We start from the raw sequence: 22,795 nt of genomic DNA on the forward strand, positions 1-22,795 counted from the left end.
TCCTGCAGGGACCCAGAGCTGGGAGGTTGCATCTCTCAGCCCTGGGTCGGGCAGAGCCCCAGCGGGCCATGCCCACAACCTCTCTCAGCAGGGGTCCCCCAGAAGGCTCCTTTGGGACCAGGATTCTCTTGCGGGTGACTCTTTAAGGTCTGGCCCCTGGATGGAGGGGCACCAGGAGTAGAGGAGCAGGAAGGGGAAGGGGGTGGCCATGCGAGGGGACACTTTCAGGCCAAGTCCCAGCTTCAGTCTGATCCTCCTGGGAACCCCGGGGTGGACATCACACCTCCTGGTTGCCCCGCTCTGAGACAAGGAGCCGGGCTTCGCATTCCCACAGCAGCCAGTCGTGGGCTGAGGACACCTGGGGCGTTGGGAACTCCCTGGCTTCTCCTTGGTTTAACATCTGGAGCTGCTTGTGAATTGTGCCGCCACACACACCCGAGTGCAGGTGTCTTCTGCACAGACTGCGGGCCTCGCTCTTCTGAGTGCCGCTAGCTCGCGACCCACCCACTGGTGAACCTGGTCAGGGTACTTTCTCTCAGGGGCAGACTCTGATCCGGGCGGGCTACCGGTGTCTCTGTTTGCTCCTTTCTTTCTTCCACTTCGGGAAAGGCTTCCTTACTGGGTGTGGAAATCTCCTATGCCTTTCCTCGCCTATTCTGTCAGCTCTAAAATTCTCTTTCGGTTGCCACCCTCACAGATGGATTAGGAAACTCTTTGCGGTGCACTCATTAGTGAAATGACCTCAATGACGCTGGAATCCAATATCTAATGGCCGATTTTTAGCGAGTCCACACGCCAGGGTGGTTGGGGTCCAGTGCAGCCCCGGCCAGGCCCAGGCCCCTTGGACTGGGCCACAGGAGGACACAGAGGAGGGTCCCGGCCCCCACGGTAGCGGTGCGGGCAGTTCTCCAAGGGCTTGGGTGTTTTCCAGAGGGAGGAGATGGAGGGGACTGATTTCTTCAGCGCCCCACAAACCACGCCACCCCACCCCACCCATGGGACACATCCCGAGAGAGAGAGACGCCCCATACACTGGCTCCCCTCCCCCGTGCGCTGTGCCCCAGCCCTGGCCCGGGGGAATAGGCGGCCGCCGGGCCACAGGGTGGGGGGCGCAGCTGAAAGGGGTTGTGGGGGAGGGCCGCCCCTGGCTGGGGTCAAAGGGCGAGCGCCCCGCCCCTCCCGCCCGTGCGCAGTCTGCGGCCCCGGCGCGCTGGGGGTGGGGGGCGGGGAGGTGAAGGAGGCCAGGCGAGGAGAGGAGGGGGGCTTGAAGGTCTCCACCTTGGCGGGTCCAGCCGTGGAGGCGCATCTTGTGTGAGTGTGAGTGAGTGAGTGAGTGTGAGTGTGAGTGTGTGTGTGTACAGAGACAGCCCCCAACCCCGGCCCGCCGCTCCCTGCCCGCCCCGCCTGTCACCCCCCGTCCCTCGGAGCCCGCGGGACCCGGCCGGCGAACTCAACAGGCCCGACCCGGCGCGGGGCCTGGGGCGGGAGGAGGCGGCGGGGAAGCGCAGAGAGGCTCGGCTTCTTGAGCGGGGCAGGGGCGCCCTCCGCCGTCCACGGCCACACCACCCCGAACGCGCCCGATCCCGTCTGGTCTCGGAAGCTAAGCAGGGTCGGGCCTGGTTAGAACTTGGATGGGAGACCGCCCGGGAATACCGGGTGCCGTAGGCTTCTTCTTTTTTTTTTTTGCCTCTGGTTCTGTCGCGTTTCTGGGAGTGCGGGGGCGGCCCGGGGTGGGGGTGACCCCCACCCTCAGCGCCCGCCGCGGTGCCTGGCGCCCCAGCCCGCGCCGTTGGGCCTCCTCTTGTCCCGAGCCGTGACACCGCCGCCACGCGGCAGCATGCGTGGCTTCTGGACAGTCAGGTCTCAGACCAAAGGTCTGCTCTGTGGGAGCCGACACGCTGGAGGAAACCTTGAGAGTCTGAGAGGGGAGGGAGTTCCAGAAGAAGGCCAGGATGTCATTTTGAGGGAGTATGTGACCAGAACTCCTCCCGTTGCTTTTGGGGTTCTATGGGCTACACGTAGGAATCTTTGGTGGTGGCACCTGATGTTCGGGGATCCGGAGTCACACCCAGACCTGCTCCACAGGCCTCCTTTTACTTTTCTCTTCGGATTCATTTTTTTTTTTTTTTTTTTGAGACAGAGTCTCGGTTTGTTGCCCAGGCTAGAGTGAGTGCCGTGGCGTCAGCCTAGCTCACAGCAACTTCAAACTCCTGGGCTCGAGTGATCCTTCTGCCTCAGCCTCCAGGGTAGCTGGGACTGCAGGCATGCGCCACCATGCCCCGCTAATTTTTTATATATATATCAGTTGGCCAATTAATTTCTTTCTATTTATAGTAGAGACGGGGTCTCGCTCTTGCTCAGGCTGGTTTTGAACTCCTGACCTTGAGCAATCCGCCCGCCTCGGCCTCCCAAGAGCTAGGATTACAGGCGTGAGCCACAGCGCCCGGCCGGATTCATTATTTTTAAAAAGTGTCTCTTATCTCTATTATTGCATTTTCTTTTCTCTCTCTTTTCAAGCAGATGATGGGAGTCCAAGTATTAAGGTGACATGTGTTGCCCGTGCCCCCCTCCCCCCCCCCCGTGTTCTTATTCATTTACCTCTCATGTTGTTCCAGCATATTGTGGGGGCACCAATGTTAAGGTCGGGTGCGTTGCCCTCTCCCAGCCTCCCCCCTCGGGTCAGAGCTTCAAGTGCGCCCATCCCCCAGTCGGTGCGCACCCACCCCATTCCTAATGGATGTGTATGCCCATCCCCTCCCCCCACCCGCCCGACACCCACCCGAAGAAGGTGATTCCTCTGTGTCCACTTAGGTGTCCATCGGTTCGTACCCATTTGCTGGTGAGCGCGAGCACGTGGTGCTCGTGTGTCCATTCTTGGGATACTTGGCTTACTGGAACGGGTTCCAGCTCTGGCCAGGAGAACCACGAGAGGTGCCCCCTCACCGCTGCTCCTCATAGCCGAACAGCACTCCGTGGTGTCCACGCGCCACATTTTATTTACCCACTCGTGGGTCGATGGGCACTCGGGTGGCTTCCAGGTCTTTGCGATTGTGACTTGTGCCCTGACACTAACCCTAACCCTTACCCAGCCCGTCTCCTCCACGGCCCCTGCCTGACTGACTCCTTCCCGCCCGGCCTATCACCTGTCACCGTCCTCTGCCCCTGCCTGACACGCTCGTCCCCGCCCGGGCCGTCACCGTCCTCGGCCCCTGCCTGACGGGGCTCCTCCGTCGCCTGGGCCTTCCAAGGGCTTGGTGTGGACGCTGGTTCCAGGACGCCCTCCCAGGAACCCGGTAGCAGGGCGGCCGCAGCGTCTCGTGCAACCCAACCGTCCGCCGGCTGGCCGCCGTCGCTAAGTGGCCTGCGGGGGACGTGCTCCCGCTGTGCCGTGGGGGCCCAGCCTGGTGTCTTCTCTGAGGCCCCGCGGCTGCCGCTCCCCGCAAGGGGAGAGCCGCGGAGGTGGGGACCGCCTCCTCATGGGGACGTATACCCAGCTCTCCACGTCGGATTCCGGGGCTCTCTGTCCTGCCAGAAGGCCCAGCTGGCCTGCGGGTCCTTAGAGTGGCAAAAACATCCGAAAACTGAGATTGAGGGTCCGGTGGGTGTCTGCACTTTTGTGCTGGGCACCCCAGGGAGGCCCGGGGGCTGGCTGGACAACGTGGTCTGCTGGGCTGGGGGGGGGGGTTTGGAGGAGCAACTGATGCCCTTTGCACTTTGGGTAGCAAGTGTCTGAGGTGTCTCTGGGCCCTGTGCCATGTGGGGGCGGGGGCGGGGGCGGGGTGGGAGGAGGAGGAGGAGGAGGAGGAGGAGGAGGTGGGAAGGGCCGTGGCCTGCAGTGGTGTTCCCCGGGGTGGCACAGCATGTGGCTTCTTCCACAGGCTGCTTGGCCTGGGCTCCCTGCACCTGGGCCTTTGGAGGACTGGCCCTGTGCTTGCCAACACTTCCTGCAGGGACCCAGAGCTGGGAGGTTGCATCTCTCAGCCCTGGGTCGGGCAGAGCCCCAGCGGGCCATGCCCACAACCTCTCTCAGCAGGGGTCCCCCAGAAGGCTCCTTTGGGACCAGGATTCTCTTGCGGGTGACTCTTTAAGGTCTGGCCCCTGGATGGAGGGGCACCAGGAGTAGAGGAGCAGGAAGGGGAAGGGGGTGGCCATGCGAGGGGACACTTTCAGGCCAAGTCCCAGCTTCAGTCTGATCCTCCTGGGAACCCCGGGGTGGACATCACACCTCCTGGTTGCCCCGCTCTGAGACAAGGAGCCGGGCTTCGCATTCCCACAGCAGCCAGTCGTGGGCTGAGGACACCTGGGGCGTTGGGAACTCCCTGGCTTCTCCTTGGCTTAACATCTGGAGCTGCTTGTGAATTGTGCCGCCACACACACCCGAGTGCAGGTGTCTTCTGCACAGACTGCGGGCCTCGCTCTTCTGAGTGCCGCTAGCTCGCGACCCACCCACGGGTGAACCTGGTCAGGGTACTTTCTCTCAGGGGCAGACTCTGATCCGGGCGGGCTACCGGTGTCTCTGTTTGCTCCTTTCTTTCTTCCACTTCGGGAAAGGCTTCCTTACTGGGTGTGGAAATCTCCTATGCCTTTCCTCGCCTATTCTGTCAGCTCTAAAATTCTCTTTCGGTTGCCACCCTCACAGATGGATTAGGAAACTCTTTGCGGTGCACTCATTAGTGAAATGACCTCAATGACGCTGGAATCCAATATCTAATGGCCGATTTTTAGCGAGTCCACACGCCAGGGTGGTTGGGGTCCAGTGCAGCCCCGGCCAGGCCCAGGCCCCTTGGACTGGGCCACAGGAGGACACAGAGGAGGGTCCCGGCCCCCACGGTAGCGGTGCGGGCAGTTCTCCAAGGGCTTGGGTGTTTTCCAGAGGGAGGAGATGGAGGGGACTGATTTCTTCAGCGCCCCACAAACCACGCCACCCCACCCAACCCCACCCATGGGACACATCCCGAGAGAGAGAGACGCCCCATACACTGGCTCCCCTCCCCCGTGCGCTGTGCCCCAGCCCTGGCCCGGGGGAATAGGCGGCCGCCGGGCCACAGGGTGGGGGGCGCAGCTGAAAGGGGTTGTGGGGGAGGGCCGCCCCTGGCTGGGGTCAAAGGGCGAGCGCCCCGCCCCTCCCGCCCGTGCGCAGTCTGCGGCCCCGGCGCGCTGGGGGTGGGGGGCGGGGAGGTGAAGGAGGCCAGGCGAGGAGAGGAGGGGGGCTTGAAGGTCTCCACCTGGGCGGGTCCAGCCGTGGAGGCGCATCTTGTGTGAGTGTGAGTGAGTGAGTGAGTGTGAGTGTGAGTGTGTGTGTGTACAGAGACAGCCCCCAACCCCGGCCCGCCGCTCCCTGCCCGCCCCGCCTGTCACCCCCCGTCCCTCGGAGCCCGCGGGACCCGGCCGGCGAACTCAACAGGCCCGACCCGGCGCGGGGCCTGGGGCGGGAGGAGGCGGCGGGGAAGCGCAGAGAGGCTCGGCTTCTTGAGCGGGGCAGGGGCGCCCTCCGCCGTCCACGGCCACACCACCCCGAACGCGCCCGATCCCGTCTGGTCTCGGAAGCTAAGCAGGGTCGGGCCTGGTTAGAACTTGGATGGGAGACCGCCCGGGAATACCGGGTGCCGTAGGCTTCTTCTTTTTTTTTTTTGCCTCTGGTTCTGTCGCGTTTCTGGGAGTGCGGGGGCGGCCCGGGGTGGGGGTGACCCCCACCCTCAGCGCCCGCCGCGGTGCCTGGCGCCCCAGCCCGCGCCGTTGGGCCTCCTCTTGTCCCGAGCCGTGACACCGCCGCCACGCGGCAGCATGCGTGGCTTCTGGACAGTCAGGTCTCAGACCAAAGGTCTGCTCTGTGGGAGCCGACACGCTGGAGGAAACCTTGAGAGTCTGAGAGGGGAGGGAGTTCCAGAAGAAGGCCAGGATGTCATTTTGAGGGAGTATGTGACCAGAACTCCTCCCGTTGCTTTTGGGGTTCTATGGGCTACACGTAGGAATCTTTGGTGGTGGCACCTGATGTTCGGGGATCCGGAGTCACACCCAGACCTGCTCCACAGGCCTCCTTTTACTTTTCTCTTCGGATTCATTTTTTTTTTTTTTTTTTTTGAGACAGAGTCTCGGTTTGTTGCCCAGGCTAGAGTGAGTGCCGTGGCGTCAGCCTAGCTCACAGCAACTTCAAACTCCTGGGCTCGAGTGATCCTTCTGCCTCAGCCTCCAGGGTAGCTGGGACTGCAGGCATGCGCCACCATGCCCCGCTAATTTTTTATATATATATCAGTTGGCCAATTAATTTCTTTCTATTTATAGTAGAGACGGGGTCTCGCTCTTGCTCAGGCTGGTTTTGAACTCCTGACCTTGAGCAATCCGCCCGCCTCGGCCTCCCAAGAGCTAGGATTACAGGCGTGAGCCACAGCGCCCGGCCGGATTCATTATTTTTAAAAAGTGTCTCTTATCTCTATTATTGCATTTTCTTTTCTCTCTCTTTTCAAGCAGATGATGGGAGTCCAAGTATTAAGGTGACATGTGTTGCCCGTGCCCCCCTCCCCCCCCCCCCGTGTTCTTATTCATTTACCTCTCATGTTGTTCCAGCATATTGTGGGGGCACCAATGTTAAGGTCGGGTGCGTTGCCCTCTCCCAGCCTCCCCCCTCGGGTCAGAGCTTCAAGTGCGCCCATCCCCCAGTCGGTGCGTACCCACCCCATTCCTAATGGATGTGTATGCCCATCCCCTCCCCCCACCCGCCCGACACCCACCCGAAGAAGGTGATTCCTCTGTGTCCACTTAGGTGTCCATCGGTTCGTACCCATTTGCTGGTGAGCGCGAGCACGTGGTGCTCGTGTGTCCATTCTTGGGATACTTGGCTTACTGGAACGGGTTCCAGCTCTGGCCAGGAGAACCACGAGAGGTGCCCCCTCACCGCTGCTCCTCATAGCCGAATAGCACTCCGTGGTGTCCACGCGCCACATTTTATTTACCCACTCGTGGGTCGATGGGCACTCGGGTGGCTTCCAGGTCTTTGCGATTGTGACTTGTGCCCTGACACTAACCCTAACCCTTACCCAGCCCGTCTCCTCCACGGCCCCTGCCTGACTGACTCCTTCCCGCCCGGCCTATCACCTGTCACCGTCCTCTGCCCCTGCCTGACACGCTCGTCCCCGCCCGGGCCGTCACCGTCCTCGGCCCCTGCCTGACGGGGCTCCTCCGTCGCCTGGGCCTTCCAAGGGCTTGGTGTGGACGCTGGTTCCAGGACGCCCTCCCAGGAACCCGGTAGCAGGGCGGCCGCAGCGTCTCGTGCAACCCAACCGTCCGCCGGCTGGCCGCCGTCGCTAAGTGGCCTGCGGGGGACGTGCTCCCGCTGTGCCGTGGGGGCCCAGCCTGGTGTCTTCTCTGAGGCCCCGCGGCTGCCGCTCCCCGCAAGGGGATAGCCGCGGAGGTGGGGACCGCCTCCTCATGGGGACGTATACCCAGCTCTCCACGTCGGATTCCGGGGCTCTCTGTCCTGCCAGAAGGCCCAGCTGGCCTGCGGGTCCTTAGAGTGGCAAAAACATCCGAAAACTGAGATTGAGGGTCCGGTGGGTGTCTGCACTTTTGTGCTGGGCACCCCAGGGAGGCCCGGGGGCTGGCTGGACAACGTGGTCTGCTGGGCTGGGGGGGGGGGTTTGGAGGAGCAACTGATGCCCTTTGCACTTTGGGTAGCAAGTGTCTGAGGTGTCTCTGGGCCCTGTGCCATGTGGGGGCGGGGGCGGGGGCGGGGTGGGAGGAGGAGGAGGAGGAGGAGGAGGAGGAGGTGGGAAGGGCCGTGGCCTGCAGTGGTGTTCCCCGGGGTGGCACAGCATGTGGCTTCTTCCACAGGCTGCTTGGCCTGGGCTCCCTGCACCTGGGCCTTTGGAGGACTGGCCCTGTGCTTGCCAACACTTCCTGCAGGGACCCAGAGCTGGGAGGTTGCATCTCTCAGCCCTGGGTCGGGCAGAGCCCCAGCGGGCCATGCCCACAACCTCTCTCAGCAGGGGTCCCCCAGAAGGCTCCTTTGGGACCAGGATTCTCTTGCGGGTGACTCTTTAAGGTCTGGCCCCTGGATGGAGGGGCACCAGGAGTAGAGGAGCAGGAAGGGGAAGGGGGTGGCCATGCGAGGGGACACTTTCAGGCCAAGTCCCAGCTTCAGTCTGATCCTCCTGGGAACCCCGGGGTGGACATCACACCTCCTGGTTGCCCCGCTCTGAGACAAGGAGCCGGGCTTCGCATTCCCACAGCAGCCAGTCGTGGGCTGAGGACACCTGGGGCGTTGGGAACTCCCTGGCTTCTCCTTGGCTTAACATCTGGAGCTGCTTGTGAATTGTGCCGCCACACACACCCGAGTGCAGGTGTCTTCTGCACAGACTGCGGGCCTCGCTCTTCTGAGTGCCGCTAGCTCGCGACCCACCCACGGGTGAACCTGGTCAGGGTACTTTCTCTCAGGGGCAGACTCTGATCCGGGCGGGCTACCGGTGTCTCTGTTTGCTCCTTTCTTTCTTCCACTTCGGGAAAGGCTTCCTTACTGGGTGTGGAAATCTCCTATGCCTTTCCTCGCCTATTCTGTCAGCTCTAAAATTCTCTTTCGGTTGCCACCCTCACAGATGGATTAGGAAACTCTTTGCGGTGCACTCATTAGTGAAATGACCTCAATGACGCTGGAATCCAATATCTAATGGCCGATTTTTAGCGAGTCCACACGCCAGGGTGGTTGGGGTCCAGTGCAGCCCCGGCCAGGCCCAGGCCCCTTGGACTGGGCCACAGGAGGACACAGAGGAGGGTCCCGGCCCCCACGGTAGCGGTGCGGGCAGTTCTCCAAGGGCTTGGGTGTTTTCCAGAGGGAGGAGATGGAGGGGACTGATTTCTTCAGCGCCCCACAAACCACGCCACCCCACCCCACCCCACCCATGGGACACATCCCGAGAGAGAGAGAGACGCCCCATACACTGGCTCCCCTCCCCCGTGCGCTGTGCCCCAGCCCTGGCCCGGGGGAATAGGCGGCCGCCGGGCCACAGGGTGGGGGGCGCAGCTGAAAGGGGTTGTGGGGGAGGGCCGCCCCTGGCTGGGGTCAAAGGGCGAGCGCCCCGCCCCTCCCGCCCGTGCGCAGTCTGCGGCCCCGGCGCGCTGGGGGTGGGGGGCGGGGAGGTGAAGGAGGCCAGGCCAGGAGAGGAGGGGGGCTTGAAGGTCTCCACCTTGGCGGGTCCAGCCGTGGAGGCGCATCTTGTGTGAGTGTGAGTGAGTGAGTGAGTGTGAGTGTGAGTGTGTGTGTGTACAGAGACAGCCCCCAACCCCGGCCCGCCGCTCCCTGCCCGCCCCGCCTGTCACCCCCCGTCCCTCGGAGCCCGCGGGACCCGGCCGGCGAACTCAACAGGCCCGACCCGGCGCGGGGCCTGGGGCGGGAGGAGGCGGCGGGGAAGCGCAGAGAGGCTCGGCTTCTTGAGCGGGGCAGGGGCGCCCTCCGCCGTCCACGGCCACACCACCCCGAACGCGCCCGATCCCGTCTGGTCTCGGAAGCTAAGCAGGGTCGGGCCTGGTTAGAACTTGGATGGGAGACCGCCCGGTGTATACCGGGTGCCGTAGGCTTCTTCTTTTTTTTTTTTTGCCTCTGGTTCTGTCGCGTTTCTGGGAGTGCGGGGGCGGCCCGGGGTGGGGGTGACCCCCACCCTCAGCGCCCGCCGCGGTGCCTGGCGCCCCAGCCCGCACCGTTGGGCCTCCTCTTGTCCCGAGCCGTGACACCGCCGCCACGCGGCAGCATGCGTGGCTTCTGGACAGTCAGGTCTCAGACCAAAGGTCTGCTCTGTGGGAGCCGACACGCTGGAGGAAACCTTGAGAGTCTGAGAGGGGAGGGAGTTCCAGAAGAAGGCCAGGATGTCATTTTGAGGGAGTATGTGACCAGAACTCCTCCCGTTGCTTTTGGGGTTCTATGGGCTACACGTAGGAATCTTTGGTGGTGGCACCTGATGTTCGGGGATCCGGAGTCACACCCAGACCTGCTCCACAGGCCTCCTTTTACTTTTCTCTTCGGATTCATTTTTTTTTTTTTTTTTTGAGACAGAGTCTCGGTTTGTTGCCCAGGCTAGAGTGAGTGCCGTGGCGTCAGCCTAGCTCACAGCAACTTCAAACTCCTGGGCTCGAGTGATCCTTCTGCCTCAGCCTCCAGGGTAGCTGGGACTGCAGGCATGCGCCACCATGCCCCGCTAATTTTTTATATATATATCAGTTGGCCAATTAATTTCTTTCTATTTATAGTAGAGACGGGGTCTCGCTCTTGCTCAGGCTGGTTTTGAACTCCTGACCTTGAGCAATCCGCCCGCCTCGGCCTCCCAAGAGCTAGGATTACAGGCGTGAGCCACAGCGCCCGGCCGGATTCATTATTTTTAAAAAGTGTCTCTTATCTCTATTATTGCATTTTCTTTTCTCTCTCTTTTCAAGCAGATGATGGGAGTCCAAGTATTAAGGTGACATGTGTTGCCCGTGCCCCCCTCCCCCCCCCCCGTGTTCTTATTCATTTACCTCTCATGTTGTTCCAGCATATTGTGGGGGCACCAATGTTAAGGTCGGGTGCGTTGCCCTCTCCCAGCCTCCCCCCTCGGGTCAGAGCTTCAAGTGCGCCCATCCCCCAGTCGGTGCGTACCCACCCCATTCCTAATGGATGTGTATGCCCATCCCCTCCCCCCACCCGCCCGACACCCACCCGAAGAAGGTGATTCCTCTGTGTCCACTTAGGTGTCCATCGGTTCGTACCCATTTGCTGGTGAGCGTGAGCACGTGGTGCTCGTGTGTCCATTCTTGGGATACTTGGCTTACTGGAACGGGTTCCAGCTCTGGCCAGGAGAACCACGAGAGGTGCCCCCTCACCGCTGCTCCTCATAGCCGAATAGCACTCCGTGGTGTCCACGCGCCACATTTTATTTACCCACTCGTGGGTCGATGGGCACTCGGGTGGCTTCCAGGTCTTTGCGATTGTGACTTGTGCCCTGACACTAACCCTAACCCTTACCCAGCCCGTCTCCTCCACGGCCCCTGCCTGACTGACTCCTTCCCGCCCGGCCTATCACCTGTCACCGTCCTCTGCCCCTGCCTGACACGCTCGTCCCCGCCCGGGCCGTCACCGTCCTCGGCCCCTGCCTGACGGGGCTCCTCCGTCGCCTGGGCCTTCCAAGGGCTTGGTGTGGACGCTGGTTCCAGGACGCCCTCCCAGGAACCCGGTAGCAGGGCGGCCGCAGCGTCTCGTGCAACCCAACCGTCCGCCGGCTGGCCGCCGTCGCTAAGTGGCCTGCGGGGGACGTGCTCCCGCTGTGCCGTGGGGGCCCAGCCTGGTGTCTTCTCTGAGGCCCCGCGGCTGCCGCTCCCCGCAAGGGGATAGCCGCGGAGGTGGGGACCGCCTCCTCATGGGGACGTATACCCAGCTCTCCACGTCGGATTCCGGGGCTCTCTGTCCTGCCAGAAGGCCCAGCTGGCCTGCGGGTCCTTAGAGTGGCAAAAACATCCGAAAACTGAGATTGAGGGTCCGGTGGGTGTCTGCACTTTTGTGCTGGGCACCCCAGGGAGGCCCGGGGGCTGGCAGGACAACGTGGTCTGCTGGGCTGGGGGGGGGGTTTGGAGGAGCAACTGATGCCCTTTGCACTTTGGGTAGCAAGTGTCTGAGGTGTCTCTGGGCCCTGTGCCATGTGGGGGCGGGGGCGGGGGCGGGGTGGGAGGAGGAGGAGGAGGAGGAGGAGGAGGAGGAGGAGGAGGAGGAGGTGGGAAGGGCCGTGGCCTGCAGTGGTGTTCCCCGGGGTGGCACAGCATGTGGCTTCTTCCACAGGCTGCTTGGCCTGGGCTCCCTGCACCTGGGCCTTTGGAGGACTGGCCCTGTGCTTGCCAACACTTCCTGCAGGGACCCAGAGCTGGGAGGTTGCATCTCTCAGCCCTGGGTCGGGCAGAGCCCCAGCGGGCCATGCCCACAACCTCTCTCAGCAGGGGTCCCCCAGAAGGCTCCTTTGGGACCAGGATTCTCTTGCGGGTGACTCTTTAAGGTCTGGCCCCTGGATGGAGGGGCACCAGGAGTAGAGGAGCAGGAAGGGGAAGGGGGTGGCCATGCGAGGGGACACTTTCAGGCCAAGTCCCAGCTTCAGTCTGATCCTCCTGGGAACCCCGGGGTGGACATCACACCTCCTGGTTGCCCCGCTCTGAGACAAGGAGCCGGGCTTCGCATTCCCACAGCAGCCAGTCGTGGGCTGAGGACACCTGGGGCGTTGGGAACTCCCTGGCTTCTCCTTGGCTTAACATCTGGAGCTGCTTGTGAATTGTGCCGCCACACACACCCGAGTGCAGGTGTCTTCTGCACAGACTGCGGGCCTCGCTCTTCTGAGTGCCGCTAGCTCGCGACCCACCCACGGGTGAACCTGGTCAGGGTACTTTCTCTCAGGGGCAGACTCTGATCCGGGCGGGCTACCGGTGTCTCTGTTTGCTCCTTTCTTTCTTCCACTTCGGGAAAGGCTTCCTTACTGGGTGTGGAAATCTCCTATGCCTTTCCTCGCCTATTCTGTCAGCTCTAAAATTCTCTTTCGGTTGCCACCCTCACAGATGGATTAGGAAACTCTTTGCGGTGCACTCATTAGTGAAATGACCTCAATGACGCTGGAATCCAATATCTAATGGCCGATTTTTAGCGAGTCCACACGCCAGGGTGGTTGGGGTCCAGTGCAGCCCCGGCCAGGCCCAGGCCCCTTGGACTGGGCCACAGGAGGACACAGAGGAGGGTCCCGGCCCCCACGGTAGCGGTGCGGGCAGTTCTCCAAGGGCTTGGGTGTTTTCCAGAGGGAGGAGATGGAGGGGACTGATTTCTTCAGCGCCCCACAAACCACGCCACCCCACCCCACCCCACCCATGGGACACATCCCGAGAGAGAGAGAGACGCCCCATACACTGGCTCCCCTCCCCCGTGCGCTGTGCCCCAGCCCTGGCCCGGGGGAATAGGCGGCCGCCGGGCCACAGGGTGGGGGGCGCAGCTGAAAGGGGTTGTGGGGGAGGGCCGCCCCTGGCTGGGGTCAAAGGGCGAGCGCCCCGCCCCTCCCGCCCGTGCGCAGTCTGCGGCCCCGGCGCGCTGGGGGTGGGGGGCGGGGAGGTGAAGGAGGCCAGGCCAGGAGAGGAGGGGGGCTTGAAGGTCTCCACCTTGGCGGGTCCAGCCGTGGAGGCGCATCTTGTGTGAGTGTGAGTGAGTGAGTGAGTGTGAGTGTGAGTGTGTGTGTGTACAGAGACAGCCCCCAACCCCGGCCCGCCGCTCCCTGCCCGCCCCGCCTGTCACCCCCCGTCCCTCGGAGCCCGCGGGACCCGGCCGGCGAACTCAACAGGCCCGACCCGGCGCGGGGCCTGGGGCGGGAGGAGGCGGCGGGGAAGCGCAGAGAGGCTCGGCTTCTTGAGCGGGGCAGGGGCGCCCTCCGCCGTCCACGGCCACACCACCCCGAACGCGCCCGATCCCGTCTGGTCTCGGAAGCTAAGCAGGGTCGGGCCTGGTTAGAACTTGGATGGGAGACCGCCCGGTGTATACCGGGTGCCGTAGGCTTCTTCTTTTTTTTTTTTTGCCTCTGGTTCTGTCGCGTTTCTGGGAGTGCGGGGGCGGCCCGGGGTGGGGGTGACCCCCACCCTCAGCGCCCGCCGCGGTGCCTGGCGCCCCAGCCCGCACCGTTGGGCCTCCTCTTGTCCCGAGCCGTGACACCGCCGCCACGCGGCAGCATGCGTGGCTTCTGGACAGTCAGGTCTCAGACCAAAGGTCTGCTCTGTGGGAGCCGACACGCTGGAGGAAACCTTGAGAGTCTGAGAGGGGAGGGAGTTCCAGAAGAAGGCCAGGATGTCATTTTGAGGGAGTATGTGACCAGAACTCCTCCCGTTGCTTTTGGGGTTCTATGGGCTACACGTAGGAATCTTTGGTGGTGGCACCTGATGTTCGGGGATCCGGAGTCACACCCAGACCTGCTCCACAGGCCTCCTTTTACTTTTCTCTTCGGATTCATTTTTTTTTTTTTTTTTTGAGACAGAGTCTCGGTTTGTTGCCCAGGCTAGAGTGAGTGCCGTGGCGTCAGCCTAGCTCACAGCAACTTCAAACTCCTGGGCTCGAGTGATCCTTCTGCCTCAGCCTCCAGGGTAGCTGGGACTGCAGGCATGCGCCACCATGCCCCGCTAATTTTTTATATATATATCAGTTGGCCAATTAATTTCTTTCTATTTATAGTAGAGACGGGGTCTCGCTCTTGCTCAGGCTGGTTTTGAACTCCTGACCTTGAGCAATCCGCCCGCCTCGGCCTCCCAAGAGCTAGGATTACAGGCGTGAGCCACAGCGCCCGGCCGGATTCATTATTTTTAAAAAGTGTCTCTTATCTCTATTATTGCATTTTCTTTTCTCTCTCTTTTCAAGCAGATGATGGGAGTCCAAGTATTAAGGTGACATGTGTTGCCCGTGCCCCCCTCCCCCCCCCCCGTGTTCTTATTCATTTACCTCTCATGTTGTTCCAGCATATTGTGGGGGCACCAATGTTAAGGTCGGGTGCGTTGCCCTCTCCCAGCCTCCCCCCTCGGGTCAGAGCTTCAAGTGCGCCCATCCCCCAGTCGGTGCGTACCCACCCCATTCCTAATGGATGTGTATGCCCATCCCCTCCCCCCACCCGCCCGACACCCACCCGAAGAAGGTGATTCCTCTGTGTCCACTTAGGTGTCCATCGGTTCGTACCCATTTGCTGGTGAGCGTGAGCACGTGGTGCTCGTGTGTCCATTCTTGGGATACTTGGCTTACTGGAACGGGTTCCAGCTCTGGCCAGGAGAACCACGAGAGGTGCCCCCTCACCGCTGCTCCTCATAGCCGAATAGCACTCCGTGGTGTCCACGCGCCACATTTTATTTACCCACTCGTGGGTCGATGGGCACTCGGGTGGCTTCCAGGTCTTTGCGATTGTGACTTGTGCCCTGACACTAACCCTAACCCTTACCCAGCCCGTCTCCTCCACGGCCCCTGCCTGACTGACTCCTTCCCGCCCGGCCTATCACCTGTCACCGTCCTCTGCCCCTGCCTGACACGCTCGTCCCCGCCCGGGCCGTCACCGTCCTCGGCCCCTGCCTGACGGGGCTCCTCCGTCGCCTGGGCCTTCCAAGGGCTTGGTGTGGACGCTGGTTCCAGGACGCCCTCCCAGGAACCCGGTAGCAGGGCGGCCGCAGCGTCTCGTGCAACCCAACCGTCCGCCGGCTGGCCGCCGTCGCTAAGTGGCCTGCGGGGGACGTGCTCCCGCTGTGCCGTGGGGGCCCAGCCTGGTGTCTTCTCTGAGGCCCCGCGGCTGCCGCTCCCCGCAAGGGGATAGCCGCGGAGGTGGGGACCGCCTCCTCATGGGGACGTATACCCAGCTCTCCACGTCGGATTCCGGGGCTCTCTGTCCTGCCAGAAGGCCCAGCTGGCCTGCGGGTCCTTAGAGTGGCAAAAACATCCGAAAACTGAGATTGAGGGTCCGGTGGGTGTCTGCACTTTTGTGCTGGGCACCCCAGGGAGGCCCGGGGGCTGGCAGGACAACGTGGTCTGCTGGGCTGGGGGGGGGGTTTGGAGGAGCAACTGATGCCCTTTGCACTTTGGGTAGCAAGTGTCTGAGGTGTCTCTGGGCCCTGTGCCATGTGGGGGCGGGGGCGGGGGCGGGGTGGGAGGAGGAGGAGGAGGAGGAGGAGGAGGAGGAGGAGGTGGGAAGGGCCGTGGCCTGCAGTGGTGTTCCCCGGGGTGGCACAGCATGTGGCTTCTTCCACGGGATGCTTGGCCTGGGCTCCCTGCACCTGGGCCTTTGGAGGACTGGCCCTGTGCTTGCCAACACTTCCTGCAGGGACCCAGAGCTGGGAGGTTGCATCTCTCAGCCCTGGGTCGGGCAGAGCCCCAGCGGGCCATGCCCACAACCTCTCTCAGCAGGGGTCCCCCAGAAGGCTCCTTTGGGACCAGGATTCTCTTGCGGGTGACTCTTTAAGGTCTGGCCCCTGGATGGAGGGGCACCAGGAGTAGAGGAGCAGGAAGGGGAAGGGGGTGGCCATGCGAGGGGACACTTTCAGGCCAAGTCCCAGCTTCAGTCTGATCCTCCTGGGAACCCCGGGGTGGACATCACACCTCCTGGTTGCCCCGCTCTGAGACAAGGAGCCGGGCTTCGCATTCCCACAGCAGCCAGTCGTGGGCTGAGGACACCTGGGGCGTTGGGAACTCCCTGGCTTCTCCTTGGTTTAACATCTGGAGCTGCTTGTGAATTGTGCCGCCACACACACCCGAGTGCAGGTGTCTTCTGCACAGACTGCGGGCCTCGCTCTTCTGAGTGCCGCTAGCTCGCGACCCACCCACTGGTGAACCTGGTCAGGGTACTTTCTCTCAGGGGCAGACTCTGATCCGGGCGGGCTACCGGTGTCTCTGTTTGCTCCTTTCTTTCTTCCACTTCGGGAAAGGCTTCCTTACTGGGTGTGGAAATCTCCTATGCCTTTCCTCGCCTATTCTGTCAGCTCTAAAATTCTCTTTCGGTTGCCACCCTCACAGATGGATTAGGAAACTCTTTGCGGTGCACTCATTAGTGAAATGACCTCAATGACGCTGGAATCCAATATCTAATGGCCGATTTTTAGCGAGTCCACACGCCAGGGTGGTTGGGGTCCAGTGCAGCCCCGGCCAGGCCCAGGCCCCTTGGACTGGGCCACAGGAGGACACAGAGGAGGGTCCCGGCCCCCACGGTAGCGGTGCGGGCAGTTCTCCAAGGGCTTGGGTGTTTTCCAGAGGGAGGAGATGGAGGGGACTGATTTCTTCAGCGCCCCACAAACCACGCCACCCCACCCCACCCATGGGACACATCCCGAGAGAGAGAGACGCCCCATACACTGGCTCCCCTCCCCCGTGCGCTGTGCCCCAGCCCTGGCCCGGGGGAATAGGCGGCCGCCGGGCCACAGGGTGGGGGGCGCAGCTGAAAGGGGTTGTGGGGGAGGGCCGCCCCTGGCTGGGGTCAAAGGGCGAGCGCCCCGCCCCTCCCGCCCGTGCGCAGTCTGCGGCCCCGGCGCGCTGGGGGTGGGGGGCGGGGAGGTGAAGGAGGCCAGGCGAGGAGAGGAGGGGGGCTTGAAGGTCTCCACCTTGGCGGGTCCAGCCGTGGAGGCGCATCTTGTGTGAGTGTGAGTGAGTGAGTGAGTGTGAGTGTGAGTGTGTGTGTGTACAGAGACAGCCCCCAACCCCGGCCCGCCGCTCCCTGCCCGCCCCGCCTGTCACCCCCCGTCCCTCGGAGCCCGCGGGACCCGGCCGGCGAACTCAACAGGCCCGACCCGGCGCGGGGCCTGGGGCGGGAGGAGGCGGCGGGGAAGCGCAGAGAGGCTCGGCTTCTTGAGCGGGGCAGGGGCGCCCTCCGCCGTCCACGGCCACACCACCCCGAACGCGCCCGATCCCGTCTGGTCTCGGAAGCTAAGCAGGGTCGGGCCTGGTTAGAACTTGGATGGGAGACCGCCCGGGAATACCGGGTGCCGTAGGCTTCTTCTTTTTTTTTTTTGCCTCTGGTTCTGTCGCGTTTCTGGGAGTGCGGGGGCGGCCCGGGGTGGGGGTGACCCCCACCCTCAGCGCCCGCCGCGGTGCCTGGCGCCCCAGCCCGCGCCGTTGGGCCTCCTCTTGTCCCGAGCCGTGACACCGCCGCCACGCGGCAGCATGCGTGGCTTCTGGACAGTCAGGTCTCAGACCAAAGGTCTGCTCTGTGGGAGCCGACACGCTGGAGGAAACCTTGAGAGTCTGAGAGGGGAGGGAGTTCCAGAAGAAGGCCAGGATGTCATTTTGAGGGAGTATGTGACCAGAACTCCTCCCGTTGCTTTTGGGGTTCTATGGGCTACACGTAGGAATCTTTGGTGGTGGCACCTGATGTTCGGGGATCCGGAGTCACACCCAGACCTGCTCCACAGGCCTCCTTTTACTTTTCTCTTCGGATTCATTTTTTTTTTTTTTTTTTTGAGACAGAGTCTCGGTTTGTTGCCCAGGCTAGAGTGAGTGCCGTGGCGTCAGCCTAGCTCACAGCAACTTCAAACTCCTGGGCTCGAGTGATCCTTCTGCCTCAGCCTCCAGGGTAGCTGGGACTGCAGGCATGCGCCACCATGCCCCGCTAATTTTTTATATATATATCAGTTGGCCAATTAATTTCTTTCTATTTATAGTAGAGACGGGGTCTCGCTCTTGCTCAGGCTGGTTTTGAACTCCTGACCTTGAGCAATCCGCCCGCCTCGGCCTCCCAAGAGCTAGGATTACAGGCGTGAGCCACAGCGCCCGGCCGGATTCATTATTTTTAAAAAGTGTCTCTTATCTCTATTATTGCATTTTCTTTTCTCTCTCTTTTCAAGCAGATGATGGGAGTCCAAGTATTAAGGTGACATGTGTTGCCCGTGCCCCCCTCCCCCCCCCCCGTGTTCTTATTCATTTACCTCTCATGTTGTTCCAGCATATTGTGGGGGCACCAATGTTAAGGTCGGGTGCGTTGCCCTCTCCCAGCCTCCCCCCTCGGGTCAGAGCTTCAAGTGCGCCCATCCCCCAGTCGGTGCGCACCCACCCCATTCCTAATGGATGTGTATGCCCATCCCCTCCCCCCACCCGCCCGACACCCACCCGAAGAAGGTGATTCCTCTGTGTCCACTTAGGTGTCCATCGGTTCGTACCCATTTGCTGGTGAGCGCGAGCACGTGGTGCTCGTGTGTCCATTCTTGGGATACTTGGCTTACTGGAACGGGTTCCAGCTCTGGCCAGGAGAACCACGAGAGGTGCCCCCTCACCGCTGCTCCTCATAGCCGAACAGCACTCCGTGGTGTCCACGCGCCACATTTTATTTACCCACTCGTGGGTCGATGGGCACTCGGGTGGCTTCCAGGTCTTTGCGATTGTGACTTGTGCCCTGACACTAACCCTAACCCTTACCCAGCCCGTCTCCTCCACGGCCCCTGCCTGACTGACTCCTTCCCGCCCGGCCTATCACCTGTCACCGTCCTCTGCCCCTGCCTGACACGCTCGTCCCCGCCCGGGCCGTCACCGTCCTCGGCCCCTGCCTGACGGGGCTCCTCCGTCGCCTGGGCCTTCCAAGGGCTTGGTGTGGACGCTGGTTCCAGGACGCCCTCCCAGGAACCCGGTAGCAGGGCGGCCGCAGCGTCTCGTGCAACCCAACCGTCCGCCGGCTGGCCGCCGTCGCTAAGTGGCCTGCGGGGGACGTGCTCCCGCTGTGCCGTGGGGGCCCAGCCTGGTGTCTTCTCTGAGGCCCCGCGGCTGCCGCTCCCCGCAAGGGGAGAGCCGCGGAGGTGGGGACCGCCTCCTCATGGGGACGTATACCCAGCTCTCCACGTCGGATTCCGGGGCTCTCTGTCCTGCCAGAAGGCCCAGCTGGCCTGCGGGTCCTTAGAGTGGCAAAAACATCCGAAAACTGAGATTGAGGGTCCGGTGGGTGTCTGCACTTTTGTGCTGGGCACCCCAGGGAGGCCCGGGGGCTGGCTGGACAACGTGGTCTGCTGGGCTGGGGGGGGGGGGTTTGGAGGAGCAACTGATGCCCTTTGCACTTTGGGTAGCAAGTGTCTGAGGTGTCTCTGGGCCCTGTGCCATGTTGGGGCGGGGGCGGGGGCAGGGTGGGAGGAGGAGGAGGAGGAGGAGGAGGAGGAGGAGGAGGTGGGAAGGGCCGTGGCCTGCAGTGGTGTTCCCCGGGGTGGCACAGCATGTGGCTTCTTCCACGGGCTGCTTGGCCTGGGCTCCCTGCACCTGGGCCTTTGGAGGACTGGCCCTGTGCTTGCCAACACTTCCTGCAGGGACCCAGAGCTGGGAGGTTGCATCTCTCAGCCCTGGGTCGGGCAGAGCCCCAGCGGGCCATGCCCACAACCTCTCTCAGCAGGGGTCCCCCAGAAGGCTCCTTTGGGACCAGGATTCTCTTGCGGGTGACTCTTTAAGGTCTGGCCCCTGGATGGAGGGGCACCAGGAGTAGAGGAGCAGGAAGGGGAAGGGGGTGGCCATGCGAGGGGACACTTTCAGGCCAAGTCCCAGCTTCAGTCTGATCCTCCTGGGAACCCCGGGGTGGACATCACACCTCCTGGTTGCCCCGCTCTGAGACAAGGAGCCGGGCTTCGCATTCCCACAGCAGCCAGTCGTGGGCTGAGGACACCTGGGGCGTTGGGAACTCCCTGGCTTCTCCTTGGTTTAACATCTGGAGCTGCTTGTGAATTGTGCCGCCACACACACCCGAGTGCAGGTGTCTTCTGCACAGACTGCGGGCCTCGCTCTTCTGAGTGCCGCTAGCTCGCGACCCACCCACGGGTGAACCTGGTCAGGGTACTTTCTCTCAGGGGCAGACTCTGATCCGGGCGGGCTACCGGTGTCTCTGTTTGCTCCTTTCTTTCTTCCACTTCGGGAAAGGCTTCCTTACTGGGTGTGGAAATCTCCTATGCCTTTCCTCGCCTATTCTGTCAGCTCTAAAATTCTCTTTCGGTTGCCACCCTCACAGATGGATTAGGAAACTCTTTGCGGTGCACTCATTAGTGAAATGACCTCAATGACGCTGGAATCCAATAACTAATGGCCGATTTTTAGCGAGTCCACACGCCAGGGTGGTTGGGGTCCAGTGCAGCCCCGGCCAGGCCCAGGCCCCTTGGACTGGGCCACAGGAGGACACAGAGGAGGGTCCCGGCCCCCACGGTAGCGGTGCGGGCAGTTCTCCAAGGGCTTGGGTGTTTTCCAGAGGGAGGAGATGGAGGGGACTGATTTCTTCAGCGCCCCACAAACCACGCCACCCCACCCCACCCCACCCATGGGACACATCCCGAGAGAGAGAGACGCCCCATACACTGGCTCCCCTCCCCCGTGCGCTGTGCCCCAGCCCTGGCCCGGGGGAATAGGCGGCCGCCGGGCCACAGGGTGGGGGGCGCAGCTGAAAGGGGTTGTGGGGGAGGGCCGCCCCTGGCTGGGGTCAAAGGGCGAGCGCCCCGCCCCTCCCGCCCGTGCGCAGTCTGCGGCCCCGGCGCGCTGGGGGTGGGGGGCGGGGAGGTGAAGGAGGCCAGGCGAGGAGAGGAGGGGGGCTTGAAGGTCTCCACCTTGGCGGGTCCAGCCGTGGAGGCGCATCTTGTGTGAGTGTGAGTGAGTGAGTGAGTGTGAGTGTGAGTGTGTGTGTGTACAGAGACAGCCCCCAACCCCGGCCCGCCGCTCCCTGGCCGCCCCGCCTGTCACCCCCCGTCCCTCGGAGCCCGCGGGACCCGGCCGGCGAACTCAACAGGCCCGACCCGGCGCGGGGCCTGGGGCGGGAGGAGGCGGCGGGGAAGCGCAGAGAGGCTCGGCTTCTTGAGCGGGGCAGGGGCGCCCTCCGCCGTCCACGGCCACACCACCCCGAACGCGCCCGATCCCGTCTGGTCTCGGAAGCTAAGCAGGGTCGGGCCTGGTTAGAACTTGGATGGGAGACCGCCCGGGAATACCGGGTGCCGTAGGCTTCTTCTTTTTTTTTTTTGCCTCTGGTTCTGTCGCGTTTCTGGGAGTGCGGGGGCGGCCCGGGGTGGGGGTGACCCCCACCCTCAGCGCCCGCCGCGGTGCCTGGCGCCCCAGCCCGCGCCGTTGGGCCTCCTCTTGTCCCGAGCCGTGACACCGCCGCCACGCGGCAGCATGCGTGGCTTCTGGACAGTCAGGTCTCAGACCAAAGGTCTGCTCTGTGGGAGCCGACACGCTGGAGGAAACCTTGAGAGTCTGAGAGGGGAGGGAGTTCCAGAAGAAGGCCAGGATGTCATTTTGAGGGAGTATGTGACCAGAACTCCTCCCGTTGCTTTTGGGGTTCTATGGGCTACACGTAGGAATCTTTGGTGGTGGCACCTGATGTTCGGGGATCCGGAGTCACACCCAGACCTGCTCCACAGGCCTCCTTTTACTTTTCTCTTCGGATTCATTTTTTTTTTTTTTTTTTTTTGAGACAGAGTCTCGGTTTGTTGCCCAGGCTAGAGTGAGTGCCGTGGCGTCAGCCTAGCTCACAGCAACTTCAAACTCCTGGGCTCGAGTGATCCTTCTGCCTCAGCCTCCAGGGTAGCTGGGACTGCAGGCATGCGCCACCATGCCCCGCTAATTTTTTATATATATATCAGTTGGCCAATTAATTTCTTTCTATTTATAGTAGAGACGGGGTCTCGCTCTTGCTCAGGCTGGTTTTGAACTCCTGACCTTGAGCAATCCGCCCGCCTCGGCCTCCCAAGAGCTAGGATTACAGGCGTGAGCCACAGCGCCCGGCCGGATTCATTATTTTTAAAAAGTGTCTCTTATCTCTATTATTGCATTTTCTTTTCTCTCTCTTTTCAAGCAGATGATGGGAGTCCAAGTATTAAGGTGACATGTGTTGCCCGTGCCCCCCTCCCCCCCCCCGTGTTCTTATTCATTTACCTCTCATGTTGTTCCAGCATATTGTGGGGGCACCAATGTTAAGGTCGGGTGCGTTGCCCTCTCCCAGCCTCCCCCCTCGGGTCAGAGCTTCAAGTGCGCCCATCCCCCAGTCGGTGCGTACCCACCCCATTCCTAATGGATGTGTATGCCCATCCCCTCCCCCCACCCGCCCGACACCCACCCGAAGAAGGTGATTCCTCTGTGTCCACTTAGGTGTCCATCGGTTCGTACCCATTTGCTGGTGAGCGCGAGCACGTGGTGCTCGTGTGTCCATTCTTGGGATACTTGGCTTACTGGAACGGGTTCCAGCTCTGGCCAGGAGAACCACGAGAGGTGCCCCCTCACCGCTGCTCCTCATAGCCGAATAGCACTCCGTGGTGTCCACGCGCCACATTTTATTTACCCACTCGTGGGTCGATGGGCACTCGGGTG

At 62.4% G+C, this 22,795-nt stretch overlaps 6 pseudogenes; all 6 read left to right on the forward strand.

Moving 5' to 3' along the window:
• Nucleotides 1-1,549: 1,549 nt before the first annotated feature.
• On the forward strand, nucleotides 1,550-1,668 carry LOC142868307 (uncharacterized; annotated as a pseudogene).
• Nucleotides 1,669-5,496: 3,828 nt separating this feature from the next.
• On the forward strand, nucleotides 5,497-5,615 carry LOC142868308 (uncharacterized; annotated as a pseudogene).
• A 3,832-nt stretch (nucleotides 5,616-9,447) lies between these two features.
• LOC142868347 (uncharacterized) lies at nucleotides 9,448-9,567 on the forward strand (annotated as a pseudogene).
• A 3,844-nt stretch (nucleotides 9,568-13,411) lies between these two features.
• On the forward strand, nucleotides 13,412-13,531 carry LOC142868348 (uncharacterized; annotated as a pseudogene).
• Nucleotides 13,532-17,359: 3,828 nt separating this feature from the next.
• LOC142868309 (uncharacterized) lies at nucleotides 17,360-17,478 on the forward strand (annotated as a pseudogene).
• Nucleotides 17,479-21,313: 3,835 nt separating this feature from the next.
• LOC142868310 (uncharacterized) lies at nucleotides 21,314-21,432 on the forward strand (annotated as a pseudogene).
• Nucleotides 21,433-22,795: the final 1,363 nt, after the last annotated feature.

Source organism: Microcebus murinus, unplaced genomic scaffold, assembly GCF_040939455.1.
Source record: "Microcebus murinus isolate Inina unplaced genomic scaffold, M.murinus_Inina_mat1.0 scaf029_hap2_Mmur4.0, whole genome shotgun sequence".
In the NCBI taxonomy this organism is placed as follows: Eukaryota; Metazoa; Chordata; class Mammalia; order Primates; family Cheirogaleidae; genus Microcebus; species Microcebus murinus.